A 26,384-nucleotide genomic window follows, 5' to 3' on the forward strand; every position below is an offset into this window, starting at 1 on the left:
CGAGGCTGTCGATGTAATACTATTTTATTACCTAAGATAAAGTCTTATTTGTAATAAATAAGGTAACATTTAGAGAGTAATGAAATTAAAATTTTGTGGAAACTATGTGTTACAATTCGATGAAATAGTTTAGAGGATTTACAATAAAATAAGCAGTCAATTTAGTAGTGTCTAAATTTATTTTTATTAAAAATATTGACTGCCAATTGTATCCATAAGCTGTACTTTCAAATTGGATTTAGACTAAATCTATTAAAAAATTTACTTATTATTTACCGCAACCACGTTCGATCAAGTGAGATTCCAGATAGTTGCCACTTTGGAAAAGAAATGGTTGTCCAGAAGTGTACGACTAAACATTATAAATAATTTATTATAACACTTTTTAGATTTTTAAAAACTAATTTATATAAAGTAAGAGGGAAAAAGAAAATGTTTTTAGATTTACTTCGTGGCTTAATACGCGTTTGATATTACAAACTATCCGATAATCCGAAAGTGGGTCAATAAATTGACATGATTGAAAATTTAAGTAAATATACAGCGTGTTTCTATAATCAGTCATATTAAAGGCAAATTAAACTGAACCCAGTTATAATAAAAGGTACGATAATTAGCGATAGAGTCATAAATTACAATCATTACCATAAGCGAGTCTCCTATTCACTTGGTATGGTAATAGACGCCTTGTACGTATTATTTCTGTGAAACGAACACCTTTAAGTTTTTTTGTCGACCATTAGGACGCTCGTAATACGGTCGTTGAATCTCAAACTAGAAGTATATAACGATGTGATGTTTTAAAATAATGGAAGAAACTCCAAGCCGATGCTTTTTCTAAGCTATCTATAGCTGTACAAAATATAAGTAGAGAGTTGTTTATAACAAGAGCCGAGATGGCCCAGTGTTTAGAACGCGTACATCTTAATCGATGATTGCGGGTTCAATCCCAGGCAAGCACCACTGAATTTTCATGTGTTTCATTTGTTTTTATAATTTATCTCATGCTAGGCGGAGAAGGAAAACATCATGAGGAAACGTGCATGTGTCTAATTTCAAAGAAATTCTGCAACACGTGAATCCACCAACCCGCTTTGGAGTAGCGTGGTAAAATAGGACAATAGCTCCTAACCTTTTCCTCAAAAGAAAAAGGAGGCCTTGACCAGCAGTGGGAAAATTTACAGGTTGTATATGTGTACATGTGATTTTTATAAAATACTCGATTCTACTTGGTGGTAGAGCTCTGTGAAAATCCTTCTGGATGGTACCATATACTCATCAGATATTATTTTGCAAAACAGTAATAATTAGTGTTGTTGTGTTCCGGTATGAAGGGTCAGTGAGATACAAGGGACATATCTTAGTTTCAAAGGTTGGTGTTAAAGCAAAGTTAAGCGCTGTCAATTACGTGAAAAACAAAAGTAAGACATATTCAGTATTATTAATCAGATAATTTAGATGATAAGTGATGATTTGATATCAATTTAATTATAAATAATTATTTATTTACTCAAAATCGTAAAGATATACTTTTCAGAAAGTATTTCAGCGCCTTCACATTATCGTTTAAATTTTCGGTACCCGCTTATTATTGAAAAGTATCTAAACGAAATATCTAATCTACATTAAGCATATAAGTAATTCGGATGTATTGCAAACATAAAAGTAATCTACATCTAATAAAAAAATATATCAATCTTTCATAATGGTAATATAAATGAAATGAAAACTTGGTACCGCATACCGAGCGGTGGTGATCAGGCAGTCCACCGTCCAAGTATTCCACACCTCACCTTGCATCTATACCGCTGAGCTTGGAATGACTGGGATGACAATTATGAAGCGAGTAATGCTTCTAAGCGCTTTACGCTAGAAAAAAGTTACTATGAACGCTGAGCAGACTTTAAATTATATAAACAGATAATATCAAGCAATTGCATGTAATATCGAATCGAGTATCGAATATTAAAACATATTTCTATGTAAGAATGAATACGCAAATCGCTTATAGAAGTGTTTTTCAAACTTGTTGATCATGCGGTTCCCTTACTCGTCAAATATTCCTGGCGATCCCCCAAGTTATAAAGTATGCCAATGGTTTTAAACAATACGTATATATTTTCTCTCCGTTGGGACTTGCACTGATAATAAACAAGATAAGGCATCAATGACAGTTTAACAAAATTGTGAACAGTATTAGTGACGCTATTCGATCCGTTCAATATAGTTTAAATGACATCGGTTCAAGACACATTATAAACAAATACAGACACAGGTTAACCCGGCGATCCCTAGAGTACGCTTTGCGACCTCCTAGGCGGTCACGACCTACAGTTTGAAAAACACTGGCTTGTAGAAATAATCAGATTATTTTAAACTATGGAGTCGCCTCAGTTACGTACGTGTACGAGACAAACACATCATACTAGAGGTGCCTAAATAAACGAATTTGTGTAATGACATCATTGAAATACCTCGACATAACAATATTATACTTATATTCGTAGAATGTAAATAGTTGTCACAGCTGAAGACGTTATCATTTTTGTTAACAGTTTTAATTATATTTTTATATAAAAAAAACGATTAGAAAGTCACCCGAGTACCCACCGAACAAGCTCTCTTTTTTTCATAAAGGTGGTTTTTGTCTGGGAGTGGTTTATTAACAGAGTACGTTACGTGGTATGCATGATTAGTGGTACAATAACTGATGAGTAGGTGGTATGGGATGGCACCGAAGCGAGCCCGCACAAAGCCTGTTACCGCCTGTTTAATAACATCCTCAAAAGGGAGAAGAGGCCTTAGCCCAGCAGTGGGAAATTTGCAGGCTGTTAACGTAATGTAATGGATGAATACTAATTTCAAAAATGTATATAAATTATAATGAATTGTAGTATTCGTTTTAATTTAGAATTTTGTAATATAAGCATTGGTGTTATGTTTATATTAATAGCAAGATTTTTGCCATAATAGTTTTAAGTTCACAATGGTCTGACTACGGACCCCTAAGCCTAAATCTAATGAAACTTTTGACTCTTAAAATATATTTAAGATATGAGGTTAATTGCTATAAAAAATGTTCGTTCGAATCAGGCCAATCGATTTATATTTATTTTTATATGAATTTAACAAATTGTTATTACCTGTGCTAATATGGTGTTGAATTTAAATTATCAAAGTGTTTATTTGACACCGTATAATTTTATAATCGTCTTAGCATTTCTAATTACCATTAATCCATATTTAGTTTCAATGTGGTTGAAGTTGGTCAAGATGTCCATAGTGGAAACACAAAACTAATAAACACTAAATTTTTACATCGTATTCGAATAGCTTTAGAAACATTAAAGGTAATAAAAAGTGCACACAAGAAACTGCAATGAATCTACGGATTTTGTATCTGAGCAATTGAAGTCGTAGGTTCGATATTTATGGAAATACATCTCCGAAAGATAGTTCCAGTTAATGTGGGGTCCTTCAGGGATCTATTCTTGGTTCATTCCTTTTCTTCATTGGTATGAATGACTCGCCTAAATTTGTAGATCACAAATACTCTTTTTTTAGTATTTGATACCATAGTAAAGGTATTTGAAAGATATGTAATGTCCTTGAAATACCCTAAATACAGCAACAGGTTTTCCTGCCATCAACATAAAAGTATTTTTATTATCTACACAATGATTAATGTTCCTTTAAGAACTACACGAGCAACGGCCCCGTTTCAAGTTTATTATAGATCGAAATGTAATTGCGTCTGTTATCCAAACATATGATAGTCTTAATAAGGATGTGGGCGGTGTTCTGCAGAAAAATGATATTCCATACATTTAAGTTATTCTCTAATTAACGGCCGGCCGCGCTAACGACGGCTGTCCGCGGCTAAATATGCTATTTTGTAAACTTGTATATCTTTCCTTTTTCACTGCTTTATGATAAAGGTGATTCCACACCGAGCGTTTCAAGTTTTATAGTATCTAGAATGTGAGCAAACTGGAGTTAATCTTTCTTTTGTACAATATTTTACCAAACTTGCAATGTTTCCTAGTCAGTTTAGATAACATCTTACATGCTGAAATGAACCATTCTTAATCCAAGGAGTTGCATTTTTATGAGTTGGTTCAGTTCCGGTAAAAATGCATTTTTATAGCAATGATGATCTGAGTCTACACTCGGTATTATCTCTAGATGAAGGAGCTCCGCAACGGTCAGTACATACACAAAATATAAAGGCTTTTTTTTTAATTTTTTAATAATAATTTATTTTATATAGGAAGTCGCGCAAATCTGCTAGTTAAAGGTAACCAACGCAAATGATCACCTCACAAACCAATAGAACGACATTAAACCACACGTTTGTCTGATAATTGAGATTTCATCATTTAAATTGACTTATATAGCGCCTTGAAATTTATTTTTAACTTGACATACGTCTGAATGTCACTTCTATGTGAAGCTATCGCCTGATTGGAATGTGGATGTTAAATGTGTGACAGTTGATGGTACCTAATTAGATCCGTCCCCAAGTTGCTGTTACGCTGGAGCGACCATCACGATAACTGATTTGTGTTTACGAGTCGCTGAACTTATAGAACATTTAATTGCAGACATAGAACATTATATTAAAATTTTATAAGATCTAAAACAATTTGCATACTTTAATAAAGGATTCTTGCAATATTTTTTTTAATAGATGGTAGCTTATTTAAAGGCAAAAATTGCAACTGAATGAATTCTCGTCACGGCAATTCACATGGGAGAACTAAAAAACTCGAGGTACAGGTAAACTCTCTTAAATTCATAGTTCGAAGGCAAGGCAAATGACAAGACACAACCCCAGACAACGGACGAATATCTTCAAGACTTAATACCGATGATTACCTATGTGCGGGATGAGGCTTTTTTTTTAAACCTCGCGATCTCGAGATCTGCAGCCATATAACCTAGCTAATGGAAAAAACAATATACTTTAAGAAAATATAATTATAATTTTAATTAATATATAACAATGTTAAAATGATACGTCTAGTGTGTCTGCACTCTGACAACTACAGGTTGGCCGCGTGATTGATAGATTTAATTATATACTTTTTATGGAAACCGGACGCTTGTTAGCCGCGAGATATTGATCAACGATGCCTGCGTCTGCGCCTCACCCGCTCTCGCCGGGACGCAAAAACTTTTTTAAATATCAAGACTATAACGGTTGTAGATTTTAATACGAATTTCTAAAACCTTGGATCTCATCGTGTGGAGGAGTATTGTATATTCATTAAGTAATAGATTCGCAAATATGGTTCACAAATTTTACAAACAAGTGACATGCATTTTTGATGTAATGTGTACAGTATATTTACTGCACTAACAGACGTTAGAAGCAGTAAAACGCCTCATTTTCAGCTCTTAAAATTATTTAAACCCAGATTAACTAATTTCGTTTTAATCTTAACGCTTTTACGTCAGCTGTTGTGTGATCGGCTGCCCTAACCAAAGCCAAATATATGAATTTTCATTTCTAGTTGGCATGTCAGAAACTAGAGATTATATTGGAAAATAATGGTAGATTACAATATCCTATTATTTATTTTTACGCCTCTGTGCTTTATTATTGTATTTAATTATTATTTTTTAATTCGAAAACCGACATGCTTAAACGTTAAATATACACTATTATCACGTAGAGTCGCAAGTCTTACAGTTTTAATATATTATATAAACATAGTTACGATGTCAAAAATATTACAACATGGAATACACAATAATAAAATTTAGAATCAACATGACAATACTTGCGTTACAAGTGATTTTAAGTAACGCCTCCCCACGAGCATTGTTTGATCGAGTTATGATAATTGGAATATAGAACTCTTTCACACTGACGATTTATATTTATATTTATATTTAAAAGCTTATTTCGATAAAGGTGTAAAAAAAAAGTTATTTAAATTAAAAGCTTGTAAATATACAAGTATCTATACATCAATGTAAGTATCTATAGTATGTAAATGTATATATTTATAATGTATATGTATATTATATTGTTATATAATTATATATTTATGGAATATTTATTTATGTATCGTATATATATATTGTATCTATTTTTTTTATGTATTAAATAATTTGTACACCCCTACCATCCTATCTCTCTCCTCTACCAAAGGTTGCCTGGAAGAGATCGCTGTTTTAGCGATAAGGCCGCCTATTGTACATTTTTCTTTTTTCTTGTTTTTGTTGTACTCCTATTATTTTTGTCTATATTGGTGTGCAATAAAGAGTATATAAATAAAAAATAAATATACCCCTCTTAGCGTTGAAGCTTATTTCACAACGCTAACTAAGTACAGATTTACACATATGGCATAATATCATCATCCCAAATCATTTACCTGTGTTTTTTTCCTTTCACCTCTATCAACGAGAGGAATTGCACATGAAACTCAGCAGTGCTTATCCAGACTGGAACTTACAATCAAAGGTTAATATAATTCACGTATTAGGTACGTCGGTGGTCGTTTCTGTCGCAGTGAGTACTCAATTTAGTGAATCGATAAAAAATATTTAACTTACAATTATATACACGTGTGTGTGCAACAAGCAAAACTAAACACTAACTATGCAAATATTGTTCGAGTGTACAGTATAACTAGGACTATTTGCAATGATATATATAGATAGAAATTTACAATTAATAGAATACGCAGTTATACGCCGGTACCTTGATATGGCCCATTTGCATCTCTCGTATGTAATTGCTGACTACATAAAACATTACGAAGGCCCTGTCGAAGCTGTCACTGTTCACAGCGGGGTATTAACGCGTTGCTCACCGCAAGAACTCGTTCACCGCAACCGCGAAAGCATCGCGCGCAAAGGAATCAATTTACTTAACAAGCAATAGGAAAGAATCGAAACTTTGAATTAAGAGTACATTAAAACGTACCACTAGTATAATTACAGCAAAAAAAATATTTTAGTAGCAGATAAATCTATTCATTAATTTAGCTTGCCCACTACACTGTCTTATATACTACACCGTTCCGTCACAGGACATTAATTATTGTAAGCAACATCATTGTAAATCTGTTTATTTAAAAAGAGCAACTATGCGAGTTTCTTGCCGTTTCTTTTCGCTGGAGGCTGCTTTCCGAAACGGTGGTAGTATTTTAATATCGACGATTCAAAAACGCTTCATTGTAAAGTTTACTTGAATAAAGTTGATTTGATTTGATATGCATACGGTTCCTTGTCTCAATACCGTTGCGGGCCATGCTCGGAGTGTCAATAATAGTGTTATAATTGTTGTGGTACTGAGACTGTGTAGTGGACAGACTACCTATTATTTTTTTAATTTCACAAAATATTTGTCTTGAGAGCCGAGAAGGTTTTGTTAAAACATGTGAACCCTGATCCAAGATTGTGGATTCAATACCGGGCAAGTACCGTAAAAGTAATACCACTAAGGTTGTAGGACTTTAATTTGTGTTTATAATTACAAGCTGTTTGTCACCTTTGATATTAAATCTAAAATTAATATTATCCAATTAACTAAATGAATGTAAATTAACTTTACAAATATCGTTCAGCGAGATATGTTAATAGCGCGTACTATAAACATGTCGGCTTGAAATAGCAAGGCTGTCTGTCCAGCTTATTAGAGCTTAGATCTGATTTAATACCTAGATCTTAAAAGGTAGCCACGATTTCTCAATATTTTACAATTATCAAGTTGATTAATTTGTTTTGGTAATACGCGAAATCATGTTCGGTTATATAACAGATCATTGATTTGTAATATAACTGAACTTTTGTCTTTTATTTTAACTTATCGTTTGAGGTTCTAAGGTTTTTTCAAAGTATGATAGGAATTCATCACCATCAAGTATGAATATTGTGATAGGGGTTGCGAGGACTAGTATAAAGGGTAAAGATCGAATCTGCTACTTGTACGTAGAGGTGCAGAAAAATGATGAGATTACCACCACACTGAGTTGCCACTATAAAGTCACTGATAGCCCTTTTCGTCAATTTTCCCGCCGAGTTGTCTCTGTCGATGGAATACTTGTCCTAATATTTGAAGTTCTTCAAGTGACGCGTTATATACCACGTCGCGTTAAAAATCCTTAACCAAACAATTTATGAGTATGACCGTCTCATAATCCCTTTTCTGTAAGAGTCTCATACTGGCAGGTTCTTCACCGTTGCCATACCTAAACAAGCTTTCATTTAAAATCACCTGTTAAAGTGTTACGTACCATTAAATAAATGCGAAAAAACATCATAAGCAATAAAAAACCATTCGATAGTCAAATTAATAGTCAAGTCGCATTTGTATAATATTTATGTACATTAGTTGCACCATTTCTTGTGAACTTATTTAATGGGACAGCCGGTGATAAATGACTCGAGTTACATATCTAGATTTTACGACGTATTTAGACCTTACCTTAATTGACTATATGTTATTTAGCATAAACATATTATCATATATATTTACTTTAAGGTAATATAATACAATATATCTTTATGTTTAATTTTTATTTAATTTGGTAAAGGAATCTACTCCTGCGATACCGGATTGAAATTTAAACTATTGTTTGCAACGACTAAGTCCCCAAACATGTTAAACGAGGAATAATTATTGTGGCTGAAACGTTTTGGACGTAAGCCTACCAGATAGTAAAACTATCTATATTAATTATAACATGATTTCTTCATGGTTGATTGATGGAAAAGAGTAACAATCGTTTTGAGCTTCTTGTGAGTAGTTTTAAAATTAATTTATCTTGTATAATGAAGATTTATACGTATATATAACAGCCTATGTTTGCGTGTACACGATAATTTTAAAATGTTGTCTGTGGTGATTGCTTTCTAGTTTTTATTTGTGCCGAAAGAGGACAGATTGTTTCGCCAATCTCACGTGTGATGGAGATTAAAGGGTACGGTTGAGATTTATTACAAGTTTTACGTGTTTTCTTTGATATAAATAACTTTAAAAACCATTTTATATCATTCCATATCTACTATAAAACAAAGTCGCTTACCGCTGTCTATTCCTATGTATGCTTAGATCTTTGAAATTACAGATCATATATTGATGCGGTTTTTTTAATAGACAGATTGATTCAAGAGGAAGGTTTATATTTATAATACTTGCACAATATAGTAGAGAAACAGATAATTTCAGAGTGATGTATATTGAGTATCAGCGTTGCACAATTGCGAAGCCGGGGCGGGTCGCTAGTAATAAAATAATGAGCTATCCTCGATAGCGTAGTATCGACAGAAGCATATGAAACAGAAGCTCCTGAAAAATAAAAATTACTGGGGTAAAAGGAATAATATTACAAACTAACACCGCGCCAAATTCAGTGAACAATGTCGCGGGTCCAATTAGTTATAAATGCCACTGTTCTATCAATCAAATGTCACCTAACCTTGCGTTCACTGCAACAATAACGCACTTCTATTGGTCACTTCACAGCGTGACAGTTCGGGTCACGAACGACCAATCATAGCCTGTCATTCTGTTAAATGTACAAATATTTTTCAATTATCTGTGCCCCGCCTGACTAATGAATAACGGCTCTTTTTGTAAGACAGCTCTCGGGGTATTTATTATATTCTAGTTTATCATACTAATTTTATAAACGTATTTTGTTTGTTTGTTTTTATGTTTTAAATACAATGCTTATACTTTTATCACCTCTTGGTCTAGTAGCTCGTGATGCTGCAGGTTCCGAAGTTCGGACGGGTTCAAACGAATTTGGGGGGCAAACAGAAAAGGTTATTTCATTTCAAGAAATTTTCAGTAGTAATCTGGAGTTTGAAATTTGATATTACACTTGACTTGTAAAGCAATTGAAGTCCTGCAGCTGAAACGATTCGTAGATACAAAATGATCTTAAAAATTAAGAGATGAACGCATCTGATAAAGTCGAGCTTCAAATCTAATTACATCACTAGCCGAAAACAATTTCACAGCGATGAATCAAGATATTTCAAATCAAGATAACATAAGTTTCATGAGGCAGAATGGAACACATACAGAAGAATCGAATATCAACAGAAGTTCCATAATCTGATTGACCGCCTGCTGTCCATGTACACTGCGGGCCAAAGGTTTAACAAAACTATCTCATTGCTCAAATTATCTTATTGCTTGTATGAAATACATCTGTTTACCTGTAAATTGTAATACCATTTATCTATAGGACTCTTTTTAATGCGTCACAAACTTTAACCCATGAATACGTGATAGGTATTCTTTACCTACTGTTCTATGAAAACAGCTGAATTAAACTAGTATTCCATCATCAGTTGTAAAAGTGATCCTACCTACTAAAGACGAGAAATGGGGGCCCCAATTAAGCTTTTTTTATAACATTTATAGGCGAACGGGCAAATAGGCCACCTGATGGTCACCACCGCCCATAGACATTGGCGCTGAGAGAAAATCTAATCCTTCTTTATATCTCTAATACGCCACCAACCTTGAAAATAAGTTATCATGTCCCTTGTGCCTTTACACACTGACTCATTCTCCCTTCAAACCGCACAATACAAAGATTGCTGCTTGGCGCTAGAATATATGCTGAGTAGGTGGTACCTTCTCAGACGGGTTTGCACCAAGCCCTACCACCAGCCACCTTAAGCTGACTACAAAAACTTAAATCCAAATGTTATTATCAATTACTAGATCATTTATTATTCATTATTTAATTTCAATCTTTATTTTAGTATCCTTGCCCTTCAACTGGTATCTTTAGAATCCGATACACCAAATACCGTAATTAGTTCCATAAAAAAACTCGCATTAAAGTTTCGTAGTTAAGTAATATGTTCTGAATTTAATTAAGTTGGTCACAAACTGTTGGCCAGCGGTGTATGTGACATATGATACATTAATTAATACTCGGAAGGTCAGCGGCGACATGACTGTGGTTTTGTAGCAATCATTATTAATTATGTCTTAAGCCTGATATTGGAAAATCATTAATTATTTGAAAACTTATTTGGTGTTGTTACAGATTCATTAAACTTATAAATATCACGGATTGAGACATGTGAATAATTTTATAGCCATACAAGTTTATAATTAGATACGTGAGTGTCTGTCTGTGCATGAATCTCATACGAATCGTCAGACGAAGTATCAAGAACCTCGATGTGGTGTTTTTTTTTAATAATTTGGGTGTACGTAAAAATAAATAGTATCGTAGAAACAACCTGTACATTTTTATTACTGAATAAAAAGATCCTCTTCTTGAGTAGATTACATTTAAAAAAAATGTTTATCCTAAATTTTTTAAGAAGTATAAAGTCCCGAATAAACTCGTGAGTAATCTTCAAAGAACAAATCTTATATAAAAATTTCAGTGCGAAAACGCTGGCTTAGTTAGATCATATTTCTTTTTTTTTATGACATATGTAGGTGGACGGATAAATGGGCCACCTGATGGTAAGTGGTCCACTCCTCATGGACATTGGGACCATATGAAATTCTAACCGCTTCATACATAACCAATACACCTTCAACCTCGGGAACTGAGACTTGTTCCTGTAGTTATACTAGCTCACTCACGCTTCTATACGGAACACAATAATACCATGTAATGTTTTATTAAATGTCATATTTGTCTGTACTATCATATACATAATATAAAATTCTAAAATTACGTGCAAAGACGGGACATGTAACTTGCTTGATCGTTTTATACAAATAGTTTCTACGAATCAAATGATAATGAAAAAATAAAGACCATACATTACACAACTCCATATAACACCGGTCATTACAACACATTGATAAATGATCTCGAATCGGCCAGCATCCTCCGCTGTAATTAAATACAAGAGTAATCTACGATAATAATCGTGTTTTCGATAATTTAGAACAGTTGTCCATCAAAGCGTCATCGATCAAAACTTTAGAAGGTTATTTGAGAAGTCATTGTTTATATGTTACAGTAAAAATATATTGTAACCTTAATAGGCTACTGTAATTATCTACGTAACATGCCTTTGTATGTTTTTCCGCTACGATTCGTCTGATTTTTGTGATTGTGACTGTACTTTAGTGAGTTATTTTCCGTTTGCCCGCGAAGCTTATATCCCAAAATATGCTTTTTCCTTTTTCTTTTGATTGTCCTGCATAATATTTTTTGTAGTTCAAGGGACGGGGAATATAATGATCCGAATTAGCTTCTATCTGTGCGAATATTGGACGGGTTAGTTATCTTTATATAAAATTTATGTTTGTTTATTTTTTTTTATGATATAGCTAGGTGGATGAGCACATGGGCTATCTGATGGTAAGCGGTCACCATCGCCCATAGACAATGGCGCTGTAAGAAATTTTCCTTACGTCGCCAATGCGCCATCAACCTAAGGAACTAAGATTATATGTCCCTTGGCTATGTAGTTGGCACTGGTTCACTCATCCTAAAAACCGGAACGCAACAATATCGACCAGGTCCGCCCATCTGGGTAGACGGGCTTGCATAGAGGCCTACCACCAAGTCAGTGGTCATTGTTGAGTTTTTATTGTCAATTTTCCTTTTTAGTACAGTCTGAATAATAAAACTAACAAGTAACGTGCCAGCCCTAATCTTAAACAAGCCTCTTATACTACTGTATTGTACTGTCAGCCAAAGCTTCGATTTGCTTACTGATTTATGATTCAACGATTCGTTGATTTATGATTCAACACAATGAATCAGCCTAAACGTTGGCAGATCTAATATTTCATGTCGATAACTTGCTTCGATAATTTATATTTCGGTGAATGTTTGTGGTAGTTTAATTGGACTTTTTATTATTGAGACCACAATGATATTATCTTGCAATGAATGTGCAGACGAGATGGGTTGACAAAAATATATATAATTCAATTTAATCAATGGATACATGAAATCATGACAAAATGCGAATTTTTAAAAAACTCGACCAAAGGAAATTTATTTGCTGTATCTACTAGCTGTTTTGTGTGTGTGTGTGGAAAATTACGACAAGACTAGTTGGTCTAGTTACTTGTCTCAGAGAAACATTTGATAGCAGACGCCTTTCCAATATCCAGTTTTTAAATAATAGTTATTTTTCGATAAGTTATTAAATTTTTACATAATTTATTTACATGAGAATTAACTACATTAACTTCAAATAAAAATATGACAAGAGCCGCGTTACTTGTTTCTTAAACAACATCTGCATTTTGCATCATTATTTCTGAAGGTAACAATACAATCAAACAATATTTCTCTTTATAAAATTAAGTATAGGTGAGTAGGTAGGCGTTTATAACATCGTCCCGCGGATATTTTAATAAAATTATGGTCCGAATCGAAAACCTCCTTATTTTTTGAAGTCGGTTATAAACAGGGACTGCAGCTCATTAATGTAACAACAAGGCGTCCTGTTGGTCTAGTTTTCTCCCAGAATGACGGAGAGAAACTTATCATGGATATGGATGAAAAGTTTATACTTAAAAAAAAAAAAAACTTTAAAAAACATACAATATTTTTTGAATAACATTATGCCACAAATTTTATTATGATTTTGAATATAATATTCGCCAACGTTTTTTATATTTGTCAATTTTATATATAATATCTAGCCCGTCTGGGCATACCACCCACGTTTCAGATATGCTACCGTCGAACATTAATAAAGTGATTGGTTATATCTACAGGCACAAGAAATGGTTAATATATCTTACAGCGCCACTAACTATCAGATGGTCCATTCACCCGACTTATACTATAAAAAAAAGTTTATGTATACAAGGTTACTACCAATTTCATAGTATGCCATGCGTTACATAACATATTAAAATATACATTGATCGATGCTGGAACCGATAGCAAAATGTCAAACGAATTATACTGTATATTTTCATATAATCTTCATACACCACGATCGATTTTGTTTGTCAAACTTCAAGTTTCACAGATCTTTGTCAATGCCATGGACATGCCACATCTACTATAATCTTACATCTATGACTCCCAACAATCAGGTGTTGCCATAAATAGGCCTGACTAACTAGGCTTATCTGACTCCTTCATAATAAATAACGTCGGTACAGCCGTCTGTCTGTACTGTTCGACGTATGCTTAATGGATAAATGTTTTCTTAATATATTTCCATGAAATTATCGATATACAAGTTTTGATTAACAGTAATTAATTGTTAGCACCCACCAGATATTACCAGACATTAATAATACAGGTTATCACAGCTACAGAATAACACACCAACGCATATTTACAAGAAATAATATTTTAGTTGGACTATGACTATTACACTAAAACTTGCTGAAGTTCTATTATTTTAGACATTTTTATCGCACAACATTGGACAGTCAAAAAAGTTGAGAGCTGTCAAGGGACACCCGGATGTAACGAAGTTCTTATTATTATTATTAAGAAAATAAATTATTATATTCTATAAGAGAGAGAGAGAGAGAGAGAAACATGCGCACGCCGCACAGCTTACACATAGCTTACTATAGCAAAAAGTGTCGTTACAACTTTTCGTAAGATTTTTTTCCGTCTAGCCCTTTTTCACAACGAGCGATAAGGAACTTCGTTCCAAAACTTTGTCTTTAAATATTACAAGTAGATAATCTTAATTATCAATAGAATTGTTTGTAAGTGTAATAATATACAGTACATATTAATAAACAGATAATCCTTGTCGGTATTACGCAATCAAACCCAAGACAATAGTGCGCCGAAGTTTCGTAAGAGCTTTCATGCGCTAAGAATTACGTAAACGTGCGACCGTCTTAAGTCAGTCTTAGTGAATTTAAAATATTCGATTTTTTAATATACCTTCATTAGTGTCACTGCTGTCATTGTGTATGAATAATCTCATCAAGACATAAAATAGTAAATAGTAGCCCGTGAATGTCCCACTGGGTTAAGCCATATTTACCTTTGAATAAAATTTGGACCTAAATCCATCTTTCTCTTGAATAGTTTGCATGTGGTATGGCAATGTGGCAACATTCAGATGACGTGAACGATTTAAGTTGTTTGACTTTAACCAGCACAAGATGAATTATAAACACAAATTAAGCACATTAAAACTCTTTATTGGTCGTCTGGATTTGATTACATTATATTACATTTAATTTTACATTTTCTATACACTGTAAAAATAACTGGGATAACATCTAATTCGTTGCTGAAATTATATTGAGTCAAATTATTTTCATATCAAATCAAATATATGTATTTTATTTAATAAAACTTTACAATAAAACATGTTTGAAACGAGGTGGTGGTGCATTGATGCTGTAAGGAATCGTTCACACTTCGCTCAATGCCTTCAAAATCACAGCTCACTATAAAGTTGCCTTCTTGATGGCTTCCCACTAAACAAAAGTAAAAATCCTTTCAATAATGAATTTAGAGCATTGCGGTTTTACTTGATTGATTGCGCAAGACCTCTACACAGACAGTAATACTTAGTAATATTGTGTTTTGTTTACAACGACCTAAAAAGGTGCGATCATTTCCCACGGTTGGTGTCGCGGCTGTACGAATACGAATTAGGTGATAGTTTACGAATTAGGAAAATTAAGTCAAAATAGTTACTTTTTATCGAAATATTCCTCAATAAGTCTTGAATTATATATTTTTATGATAAGAACGTTACAAAAAAAAAATATCGTTCATCTAAGATAATATTTATTAACTTTAAAGTAATTAATATCGAACACCAAAAAATTACTTTGACGTTAATTATAGCATTTAGATTGCACAACGTTTTATAAAGGCAAGGACAATATAATTTTATTTAAAAATGTGTATAAAACTTGCAAGTCTGCGCTGTGACATTGAGGTTAATCTTCGGGTCACGCGCGCAGCATTTAACAGTATCCATGCGTTCAGTTTAACCGACATTGATAAAAGGTAACAAATTGTATAGCACTGATTATTGCATTTAATATTACATGATGCATTTATAAGTTAAACGTAGTTTTTAATATAGAATGAAATAAATGTGGCCTTCTAAAGTTTATTACCACTCATCTGATATTCTACCGCCAAACAGCACTGCTTTGTGTTCCGATTCGAAGGGTAAGTGAGCAAGTATAACTATAGGCACAAGTGGTATAACTTCTTAGCTCGCGAGTTTGGTGGCGCATTGGGGATGTAAGGTTTGACAATTTAGTTACAGCACCAATGTCTATGGGCGGTGGTGACCACTTCCTTGTCCGTCTGCCTATCTGTACTATAAAAATAAAAATATTTTTTAAGATATCAACTAAGCATATATTATTTATATAAAAAATATACATTTCTGAAGTATGATCACCTCTATGTATAACTGCTAGGTTTCTTAATGTCACACTCAGTACTATCATGACACCTTCATGCAGTGAGCTAGTACCTATTTATTAATATATTATAGGCTTTAATTTACTATAACCTATATTATAAGTCTAGTTCGAGGATATGTGAGTGTGCACTTATTTCAACGCTTATGTGTGAATTTATGGGTACAGAGTTTAACGAACTACATTGATACCAGATAATTGTAGAATAAGCTACAGATCATCTAAACGTGTAGATTTTCGCGTTGCGAGGTGAAATGTGAACACAAATGACTACTAAACTCAAAAATATTTTATCAAATTTGAATACGCTGTCTTAGGCTGATATCTACCGGGTCTCTCAAACATTTTACAATTTTTACAAGCTTTGTTTTGTTTTGTTTCAATTGTATTTATAAATCCTTCAATTAACATCTCATTTTATTTGACTAAGAAGGTCCGACCTAATAGCCTTTTCGGCTGTTGGTTCACGGTTCAAATCTCAGATCAGTAACAATTTATCGGCTTGTCCAGTTTTAGACCACGTATTATAATGGGATCAGCTTCCATTTTTATTGAATTTAAACCACGAATAATGTAGGCGGACGTAATAAATAAGAATATAATTATAACTTATACGATCCATAAATATTGAATCAATGGAGATATTAAACACTATAATGTGCGCTCGTTTCAAAACAAAATACCAATTATAATTTATGAGAACCACATTAACATTGATCTAAATACAGTATCCGTCACACAAAGGGCACACTTCTGTGCCACATTTGAATATAATAGCGAACTTATCTATATATCTATAAATAGAATCGTTAAAGTGTCTGTTTATGTAAATGCATAGAAGATTAATGATGATTGAATATTATAAGAACCCGATATCTTGTTGCGTTATGTCACGAGACAATGTTAATAGTGGCTGCGGTTGCATCGTCTAGTGGCAAGTTTATAAAGCAGACCCAGAGGTTCTACGTTCAAGCCCAAATACTATTGGGAGTTTGGAAGTTGGCTGTGTACAATCTCATGCTTCGGCTGTTGTTGCTACGGCTAATCTTATTTTTATTTTTTTTATTTTTATTATTAAGGACAACTTACAAAACATACACCATTTATAGGTTAAAGATAAAGGTATTACATTTTTAGTTAAGTTTTGTTTCAATGAAAAGTTATCACGGCATGGAAAAGGACAGTTATCTATTAACCTAACACAACTTTTTTCTACTATGTTATACAAAAAGGGGGAGAAAAAAAAATACTAACAATAATAATACAATATAAAAAATGCAAATTACAAAAGACAAGACAATTACAAATTACCAACTAATTACTAAACAATTAAAAAATTAAAAATAAATGTAACTTTTTTTATAGGTAACAAAGATTTTATAACAATCTTTCTCCGTTTGCGTCAGATGGTCTCATTTGATAGTAAGGAAATAAAAATTTGATCCATATTATACAAAGATTGTTATTATTTAAATATATTTTAGTTTGGGTCAGACGATTTCATTTATCGATATATAACTGGTCTAGGCCCCGTCGGTGGTCTTTTGTTTATAGAACTAATTCTAGCTAGTCTAAAACGTGTATGATTACTAAGGACATAATTTTTTTTTTTAATAATTTATACGTTTAACCTTTAATATTTTAATGTTTTATTGCAAAATATATTTATGCAAACTGTAATTATGACAGTCATTGCACAAATAAAGTTAATTAATATCATCAAATGATTTTGCAATGAAGCCGTATAAAAACATACTCAAACAAAAACCAGTTGAAAAGTAATTCAAGTGATTGGTTCCGTATTAAAGGAAAACGAACGAAATATATCGTAATTGTTTTGGCATCATATATACTGGAAACTAATTTAAAAATAAACGGTAAAGCAAAGATTACATGGATTACGTTCAAATTTACAATACGGTGTGACCCCAAGTTATATACAAGATAAATTTTAATTTATACAATTTTGGTTTTGAAAAAAATAATACTTATCTTCTTTATTTTATTTCACGTGTAAAATTAAACGGTACCCTAATAGTCTTAAATGAGGTCACCCCACACATGAAACATTTGAATCAAGTCGTTATCTAGATTCATGACACCTGATAGACACCATTTACCGGACATGCGACATATGTTAGCGACATCCGGCAAAGTCTCACGACGTGATAAAAGGGGGTAATGTATTTAACTTATTTTATTATTTTATTATTGCATTTAAAATATCACTCACAGACATTAATTGTATCATTAATATCGTAATATTGATAATATTTAATTTAAAGGTGAATAATGCATATTTATCAAAAATTTAATTCAATTCAGGTTTTATATTGTATTGACTTTTAGTATATATTATAACATGTAAGTGTTAACTATTAATCTGTATAATATAATAATTGGATTTGTTAGCTGTTAATTCGAATAATTTGTCCGTGTTTTTTAACTTTTTAAATTTGCCACGTTATAGTGAATGATCAGCCATTTCTTACACTGTTGATGTCCTCTGATGACTTCAAGCGAGGGCCTGCATCTCAGGACGCTCAAGACGAGCATATTTTGAGCCAATACGTTCCGAACTTGATTCTCAGTACTTACCCTTCCTCTTAGTGATGCAGTCGAGACCAGTAGGGATGAAATAAAGCAAATTAAAACTGACACTTCATACAAGCCATGTCTCTCATGTGCCCTGAAACTGGATATTAACAATATATAATGATGTAGATATCCTGCTGACTTATTTCGGTCAAGGCGCCCATTCCTAGGGACACAAGCTAACTACGCGGGATATACAGTGCATAAGTGTGTGGCAGACACAGGTGCACCGTCTAATGCCTCAATCTCACGATGGGAATGGGAGCATACACACTTCCAAATTCAAGGCTGCTACTGAAAAGATTTCGACGGAAAAAATAAATAACTTTTTATCGGCCCGATCTGGGGTTCGAACCCAAGACTTCAGGATTGAAGGTCTTATATCTGGCCATTAAGTCAATAATATAAAAAAAAAAATCAAATACTCGACCAAATCCTCTGAGACATTATTTAATAGCTAATAACTATCCTTAGGACATAATCTACCGAGTAGAAAAACTTAAAATTAAACATTAAGTAAAATAAACATAGTGATAAAAACGATAATGCATTACAAAATTCACTAACAATTTACAGAATCCGTTATGTGTCCAACTTATTGACTATGCGATAAATAAAATAGGATATGAAAAAGTGACTCACGGTTGCTATGATACAAAAACATATTAATTAAAAAAAAATAACACCTTACTTGAATCGCTAGTATATAATCAGTCTTAATAAAGTTAAAAAAGACCCAAAAATATTATGTAACAGCTAAAATAATGGATGAGCGTCATATTACAAAATAATATTAATAATAAGATGTGATATTATCTGAATCGTAAGATCGTAAGTAAAGTCACAGTAAATTTACTGATGGCATTGGGTAACCCACTCTGGGTAAATAAAATCAACTAATTCGCCTGGCAGCTTTACCTTGTTCAGTTTAAAGTCAGCCAATCAATTTAACAAGCACAAGGGTAATAGTATATTTTATAGACTGACAGCTCCTATACACAAGCGAAAAAAAAGAAAACTTAACAAAACCACTGTCAATGAGTAATAAAAAAATAAACAATCTTGCTGTCTATTCCAAGCGACTGTATGTCTCCTATCTTGCTTAATTTCCATACTGATTACACTAATAACAGTGTTAGAGATTGCGTATGGCTGTACGTTTTACACGTAAGCCTTAATATATATATTTAACATATATAATTACCATACAGCGTCTGACGTCACTATTAATTTAAAATAACTGCCTGTCTAGCTCGAGGCTCGTGATTACTGTCAATACGTGACCTAGATTTTAAACGAGGCTTGATAATCTAGATTATGTTGGACAGCCGACTTTCAGATTTCAGAAGTTTTAAGGGTTTGATGGATAAATAAACATACATTTAAATTTTTAAACGATTATAAGAACAAGAGGAAGATTTATAAAACGGTCCGCCATTGGGCATATTTTTTTTCTCGTTAGAAAATAGCTCTTACGCGTTTTCGCCTCGTATTGTATGTGGGATTCGCCGGTGCTGGGAACGCCTGTTGCGGCACAGCTCACCGAAATATCCACTAAAAAACCAGCGGTACCCAATCCGTCTCTTCAGGGCATCACAGGATCGTTTGCGCATGCGGCCCGGACTCCTTTGGGCATATAACTCAACCTAGTGACATCGGTTTGGAAGAGTAAATAAAAAACTACATTAATTAAATGTGTTTAACTAACCCTTATCCTTATGTACCTGTAAAATATAAAGTAAATAAATTGACTAAATGCTCACGTATTTACATACAAACAACGATAAAATAAATAAAACCAATCATTACACCTCGTGACATGTAAACGGCATGATCTGTTCAAGAGTTTACAAGCACCTCGGGACATCACGATTTGATGTTATCGTAGCTTAGGAATAAATATAGTGTAATAAAGTAGTGCTGAGCCTTTAAATATATAGTATTGATAGGATCACTACTATCTATCCGAAGGGTCACAGGTCCAGGGAATTTTTAGGCTTTAATTAAAGGACAATTTTGCAGCGATCTTGCAAACTTATGAGAAGGAAATCCCGCTTAACACTTTTCGTTACCATAATATCAGGTATACTTTTTACATTCATCAGCTTTTTTCATGGCGTTTTATCAATTTAGCAATCTCTTACGGTACCCCTAAGCGAGTTTCATGAGTACAAAAAAATCTCTCTCAAAATACACCACGTAGAATTTTTAAATGAAGGCGATCGTATCGATGTCTTCGCGTTTTCCATATGGTACTGGTTTAATTTAAAATTTCGATGTTTATTATATTTTGTAATTAATTAAAGATTACAACTTCTTCGCTGTCGAGTTTCGTTTAATTTTGACAGTTGAAAGCATTGGTCAGTTTGAAAATGGAACACAAAATGGCGATTTTTTTTTAAACAATTTACTAGTCAAACGAGACAGCTAAACACAATCTCAATCTCTCGTCTTATTTTTTTACATGGTCACAATGTTACACAATTGTTGGTTGTAATTTTAATTAAAATCGTAGTGAGTCCACCAATTAGTGCGTAATTGACACAATGTTGTAATGTGCGCGGTTCGGTCAATCTCAATTATTTTTATATTGAATCTGTTCGAAGTAATACAAGATAAGCTGATACACTTTCTTGCAAGCGCGGCGAGAAAGGTACGCTGACTCATCAGTTTCATCACTCAATATTTTACCAACAAATAGTAAAACTTAGTATTGATAGTAACTACCGAGTTTCTTATCGGTTCTTCTCAGTAGAATCTACATTCCGACCGGTGGTAACTTTACATTTAAATTAACACTTTAACTGTAATATTTTATGACCCTACTTAAAAGATAATATTTTGTTTTTTTTTTTTTTGTATTTCGGTTTGAAAACTGAGTGACCCAGTGTATCTATAGGCATAAGGGGCATAATATATTAGTATCAATGTTAGTTAATGGTTGATGGCACATAAGTCAATATCGTTGGGCGATGGTGACCATTTACCATCATATGGCATATTTAAAGTCTGCCTTCCATTTATAAATAAAAAAGTTCTCACAACGATGAAATAAAATCGATGTTTACTTATCGACATAGCAACACTAATGAGACACGATCTGTCAAGTTAACTGTCAAAGCGATGTCATGCGACACGTGTCAAAATGATATTTTAATGCTCGATGACAGCCGCCCACGTGTGGGCCACATTCCTGTAGTTGTTTCATAAATTATAGACACAGTAAGCGACATCGAATTTAACAATAAAAAAAATATTAACAAATGTAAATACTAATGGTTCGCCCGTTTATACAAAAGAAAATTGCGAAACCTATGACAGGATTTGTTTTAAATTAAATTCCTTGTAAACTGCAGTAACTACTCAACGTACAAAAAAACTAAACCTTATTTAAATAAAATGTTTAATGACATATATATTAGTTCAGTTAGAGTTGGAGTTTGTCGATAGCAATTTAATTTTATTTCGTTTATGTTTTTAATTTTTTTTAAACAGCCGTAGTACCGAACTACAGCCGGCCTTTTTTCCGCTCTCTAAAATTAGATGATTTTTTTATTGGTTAGTATATTGAAATCAAGAATCGTCTTTATCTTTCTGCACATCTACGGCTGGAGCTCTTCAAAATTAGACCAACAGTTTTTTTATTTGCAGCTATCGTCCCTTAATCACTGGGACTAAAATTGATAACTGCTTACAGATTAAATAATTGATGACTGAATTCGATATACGATATTGAAAGTGACGTTTATTTACTAGTAGTGATTTTTAAAGCCGCTCAGACAGCGACAACGCCCCTCGCCCCCCTCCCGAAGGAGAGGAGTGAACGATCATCGAGGACTGACGGCCGAAGCCATCGTCCGCCTCACGCTCAGGACGCCGCGCCACGTCTCCTCATCGCGACTGGTACGATCACACGTAGTGTGTTGATCTCGTGAAGAGCTTACTATAGAAATGATCCTATGAAGTAAGGTCTTTTCGAATCTAAATTTTCAACGATAGTTATTCGACGAGTCAGAACTTGGCCAGCGCGATTCAGGAAGGTCGTAACCTTGAATAGCGACATCTAACGGCGCAAAATAAAATCGCTTAGTATTCAGCGGATTAAATTTATTGGTGATATATATTAGCGTAATTCATAACCACGTTGTATGACTGATTCAACTGTTCTGAACTGTTTTTTAATTATTAATTTACCCAACTTGAAATCCTATACTTTATTAAACTTGATGGTAGGGCTTTGTACAAGCCCGTCTGGGTAGGTAACACCCACTCATAATATTCTACCGTCAAACAGCAGTACTCAGTATTGTTGTGTTCCGATTTGAATGGTGAATGAGCCAGTGGAACTGCAGGCAAAGGAGAGATAACATCTTTTTTCATAAGGTTAGCGGCGCAATTGCGATGCAAGGAATGATTAATATTTCTTACAGCGCATTTATCTATGGACGGTGGTGACTACTTACCATCAGGTGGCCCATATGCTCGTCTGCCTACCTATATAATACAACAAAAAAAAAACATTTTTTTTAACAGGACATTGACGATGTCAATGCTTGTAGAGATAACACGAATATATTTTTCGCTATGAGTGTCGAAATCAATAAACAGCAACAATTATTATTATTGCTGATTCTCTAATCCACTGGTTTAAAAGACGGTTAAGGATAAATTAATTGTTAAAAAAAATCAGCATTTGAACAATGCTTTTAAATTACACCAATAGATGTCGCTAGCAAACTAACACCGCTGATTTCTAAGCAATTTTCTTTTGCGCCGTTAGATGTCGCTATTCAAGGTTACGACCTTTCTGAATCGCGCTGGCAAAGTTCTGACTCGTCGAATCACTATCGTAGAAAATTTAAGTTTCGACAAGACCTTACTTCATAGGATCATTTCTATAGTAAGCTCTTCACGAGATCAACACACTACGTGTGATCGTACCAGTCGCGATGAGGAGACGTGGCGCGGCGTCCTGAGCGTGAGGCGGACGACGGCTTCGGCCGTCAGTCCTCGATGATCGTTCACTCTTCTCCTCCGGGAGGAGGCGAGGGACGTTGTCGCTGTCTGAGCGGCTATTAATAACATTATTATTATAACATCGATTAAATCACTATTAGTATCGTAATACTTTGATAACAAAATAATTTACCTGGCAACTGCTCCTTTGTGAAACTATTAAATTTATATATCACGTTATAATGTGTCGTTAACTATAACACCTCTAAAATGATTATCTGTGCCTGCAAGTGCCTCAACCTGGAACACTGCAGCGCCGAATATAAATATTTGGTATGTAGTTCCAGCCAAACTACTCTGCACACAGCGCCATCACCGACGATCAAAACAAGGACCATCAAAACTATTTTAACAATGTTCCTAGATGACCAGCTAGCAACAATATTCTCAAAGCTGAAATAGGTAACATCACACAACAAATTAGATCTACAGGAAACGTATAAGCAAAATTATAACAATGCATTCATTTTACATATTTATTAAATATAGACAGGCACGTCTTGCTGCGTGACCTTATGAAGATGCGAAAGACCGAAAGATATCCTAAAATTTTAACAAAAAAATAACTGACTTCAAATTTTTTCTTTCATAAACAGAAATTAATTTTCCAAATCTCTTCATAAATGATGGAGTTGTGAGGTGACAAACAAAAAAATAACATCAACAGCGAATTGATAAATCCTTGCTATTTTTAAGTTCGTTAAAAATATGAGATAATCCAAAAAAATGGGATTGTGAGTTCGTGGTGAGAACATGCACACACATTGGACAACTTAAAAAAAACACTTACTACAACGCATGTTTCAGCGAGGATATTGTCACGGCGTACAATATTGAATATTTAAAAGTTTAACACTATATACTAATCTATTATTTTCAAACTCAAACTCAAATTCCTTTATTCAATATAGAAGCATTACACTTACTTATTGATAGTCAAATTAAACACTACCACCGGTTCGGAAAAGGAAACACCCTGACCTGAGAAGAACCAGCGAAAGAAACTCAACGGGTCTTTTTTTGTCAAACTAATTAGACAATTTTAAATGCCTCAAACTAAAAACAACATTAGCTTTAGCAGCCTGTAAATTTTCCCACTGCTGGGCTAAAGGCCTCCTCTCCCTTTGAGAAAAAGGTTTGAAGCATATTCCACCACGCTGCTTCAATGCGGGTTGGCGGAATACACATGTGGCAGAATTTCGTTGAAATTAGACACATGCAGGTTTCCTCACGATGTTTTCCTTCACCGCGGAGCACGAGATGAATTATAAACACAAATTAAGCACATCAAAATTCAGTGGTGCCTGCCTGGGTTGAACCCGAAATCATCGGTTAAGATGCACGCGTTCTAACCACTGGGCCATCTCGGTTCTTTCAACTAAAAATAGACTTACAGCATAATTGAATCAGAAATACTGTCGGTTTTATAAAAATATTTATAAGTCACATCACTAAATTGTTAGATGATTTAAAAAGTTTATCTTTAGCATTTTACGTATTTTTAAAGCTCCCGTGATTTTGTTTTATACGTTTTCTATATAAAAAATATTATCTATAAGAAATATCTGATGTCCATGCCCTGTTTCAATTAGTTTAATCTTCCAATAGTATTGTTTGGTGATAGTTCACTATTAGAACAACAATAAAAAAACTATTTTGCGCATATCTAAATGCACATTACATATACATATATGTATGACATCCTCCACGTCCCGGTCCAAGTGGAATAAGAATATTATAATTCGTAGCGTCATATACCGGGTCCAATCTAAAACATTCACTCAAATACCTACAAAAAAACATCATCAAAATTGGTCCACCCGTTTACAATTTCACACACACACACACAAGAGATTTATGAACACAAGGTACATACCGAACTACTGTTTGATTACCGCTATTGTCTTTCAAGATATAAATACCTGTCTAATTGACGTATATCACAAAGATCAGGCTTAAGTCCTGGCAAGGCCCCAAGGCCCAAGTACTTTTCATGTGCTTATTGTGTGCTTATAATTAATCTTGTGTCGTGAGGAATCCTGGATGTGACGGATGTAATTCTGCCTAATTTGTTGAATACACATGACTCTCTTGGAGAGTGGTGAGCAAAGCTCAATGCTTTTATCAAAACATTGCAAAATTAACTGTTATTTTATTTTTTTACAACTATCAAATAAAAACCTTAAATCAAAATATTCTTTACAAATGAAGCTCATAAAAGCACTCATGAAGCTCTTTTGAATCGTCATGTAACAATGTAGAATTTAATTTAAAGCTCACACCGCACCCGTTCGGAAATTAGATTCTACATGCAAGAAACTCAGTAGTTATTCTTTTCCACCATTTTAGCATACAGAGTATGTCAGTAAACATCATTTTTTTTTATATAAATCCTGCCGGCCAATAAATACTAAGTTCACGTTTT

The 26,384-nt window shown here is 33.6% G+C and overlaps 1 protein-coding gene and 2 non-coding genes across 3 annotated transcripts in view; 2 read left to right on the forward strand and 1 right to left on the reverse strand.

The window, feature by feature from the left end:
• LOC125072772 (NADPH oxidase 5) overlaps positions 1-26,384 on the forward strand; it is a 61,967-nt gene that overhangs the window by 23,207 nt on the left and 12,376 nt on the right. The gene's annotated exons all lie outside the window — the stretch shown is intronic.
• On the reverse strand, positions 22,714-22,917 carry LOC125072897. The gene has a single exon (XR_007120022.1). It is a non-coding gene; the product is annotated as a small nucleolar RNA U3 (small nucleolar RNA).
• LOC125072896 lies at positions 23,814-24,016 on the forward strand. Its single transcript, XR_007120021.1, has one exon. It is a non-coding gene; the product is annotated as a small nucleolar RNA U3 (small nucleolar RNA).

This window comes from Vanessa atalanta, chromosome 22 (genome assembly GCF_905147765.1).
Source record: "Vanessa atalanta chromosome 22, ilVanAtal1.2, whole genome shotgun sequence".
NCBI lineage: Eukaryota > Metazoa > Arthropoda > Insecta > Lepidoptera > Nymphalidae > Vanessa > Vanessa atalanta.